This window comes from Schistocerca piceifrons, chromosome 2, assembly GCF_021461385.2.
Source record: "Schistocerca piceifrons isolate TAMUIC-IGC-003096 chromosome 2, iqSchPice1.1, whole genome shotgun sequence".
Classification (NCBI taxonomy): Eukaryota; Metazoa; Arthropoda; class Insecta; order Orthoptera; family Acrididae; genus Schistocerca; species Schistocerca piceifrons.
The window spans coordinates 828,185,553-828,187,750 of record NC_060139.1 but is presented as its reverse complement, the minus strand read 5'-3'; the positions used below and the strand labels follow the sequence as shown (position 1 = coordinate 828,187,750).

The 2,198-nt window shown below is 38.9% G+C and overlaps 1 pseudogene; it reads left to right on the top strand.

Moving 5' to 3' along the window:
• Positions 1–255: 255 nt before the first annotated feature.
• LOC124778597 lies at positions 256–373 on the top strand (annotated as a pseudogene).
• Positions 374–2,198: the final 1,825 nt, after the last annotated feature.

The following is a 2,198-nucleotide window of genomic DNA, read 5'->3' as shown; positions in this document are numbered from 1 at the left end:
CGAATTGCCATATCCTTAACTCTCCTTAACTCTCGCAGTACATGGGGGATGGGGGAGGGGGGCCGGAAATGGGGGTAGTTTATGTCTACCTTTTCAAAAAAATATTTATTGCTTATTATGAATTCTTCTATCAGATTCCACAAATGTTTGAAATTCTTCAGTTGAAGTTAAACCAAAAATTCAGGACCTAGTAGTAAATGTCACTTTTCACAGTGAATGTGATATTCAATATTTTCAGGTTTAGGACTTTACCTGGGCAACGGCCTTGCCGCAGTGGATACACCGGTTCCCGTGAGATCACCGAAGTTAAGCACTGTCGGGCGTGGCCGGCACTTGGATGGGTGACCATCCAGGCCGCCATGCGCTGTTGCCATTTTTCGTGGTGCACTCAGCCTCGTGATGCCAATTGAGGAGCTATTCGACCGAATAGAAGTGGCTCCGGTCAAAGAAAACCATCTTAACTACCGGGAGAGCGGTGTGCTGACCACACGCCCCTCCTATCCGCATTCTCACCTGAGGATGACACGGCGGTCGGATGGTCCCGATGGATGGAACGATGGAAGACGGAGGGCTTTTAGGACTTTACGTGCACATCAGTATCTCTTTAAAAAGTGTGTTGTAAGTAAAAGTCAATAACAATTAAGGAAATTTGCATTTTTAATTTCTTTATGGTGGTCATTTAGTACTATAATCTGGGTATACTTTTACCGATTTTCAGATTCAAATGTGATTATCATAATCGTTTTTAACTTCTGTGGTATTTATGGTAGTGACCATAGGAGCTTCTAGGAAAGCATTAAATACCAATTAGTGCAATACGTTTTCTAAAATGCATAGCATTAATCGAAAAAATTGTAGGTGGTTAAAGCTAGCAAGGGTTTGAGGATAAACTGACTGTCCAACAGATCCACCACAACTGTCAGATGAATACAGTGATGTAAAGTTTTTCTTAAGTGCTTTTTTAAGCCTCACAAAAGAAAAAAAACATAATATGCTACATAACTTAAACCGTGTGATCCATCATCAAAATTATAAATATAAATACAGAGACTAGGATGGATACAGCTTCAGTTTCATCCACCTTAAACCTAAATCCGGTGCAGACGGAACTGAGGTTATCTGTTCTTCATTGATCGAGTCAATATCTAGTGCCTGTGACCGAACAAACTTCATTCCTTGTTTACAGATATATTTGACATTATACGTTATACATGAATCACTGTCTGAACCACAATAACTTCCAATCTTAACAAATGTTACTGACATTTGTTTTTGTTATTTGTAGGCACATTAACAATTACAAATAAGCTACGGTCTATATGTTGCTGTTAAAGTAAGATAATTGGTAAATCCTGGAATTAACTGGTGAAACCTAAAATTTACCGTCGCGGTGTGGTAAAAGTCCGAAATTTCTCATTATATACATAGATTTCGAAGTTTTACCAAGAGACATTGGTAAATCTTAGGATTTACCAATGCAAACTGGTAAAAGCTGGATCGAAGACTCCCGCTTCCGTCGTGCAGGTTCAGACAAGTTTCATTGTTTCCATTTTTGTGTTCGGGTAAGTTTCCTTGTTGGCAATTATGAGTCCTCAGTCCGCTTACCTCTGCGTAGTTTCAGTCAGTGTCGAGCACCGTGCATACGATCATCTTTGCGACTCGTTTTAATGGTATTTCTTCTGCAGCATTGCACCAGAATGAGTGACGTTATGCGTAAAAGATTTTACGAACTTTTAAGTGACACAGTGAATAACAAGGAAAACAATTTTTATGTATCAGCTGAGCAATATAATATTCTGTTAAGTGAAATGAAAAATGTAAAAATCGTTTCCAATAAAAAAAAACTGTTCACTACAGACGTTTAAGGCGATATGATGCTCTCGAAATCGGAGGTGAAGAGAAACTCATAGCACCAGTGTCTGCTGGAAAAGAAGAAATTCGTTACTAAGTTCGTTTTGATAACTGTTTAACGTACTACATGAGACCCACATTGCTATAGGCCATGGCGGCCGAACACAGATGATTGTGGAACTGATTCGTAAGTACAAGAATGTTGAGTCAATCGTTACTTATTTGAGATTATGTGATCCGTGTCAGAAAAAGCAAAAAACATTGAAAAAAGGTATTGTAGTTAAACCTATCATACACAGTGAAATGAATTCTCGATGCCAAATTTTAATCGACATGCAGGCAAACCC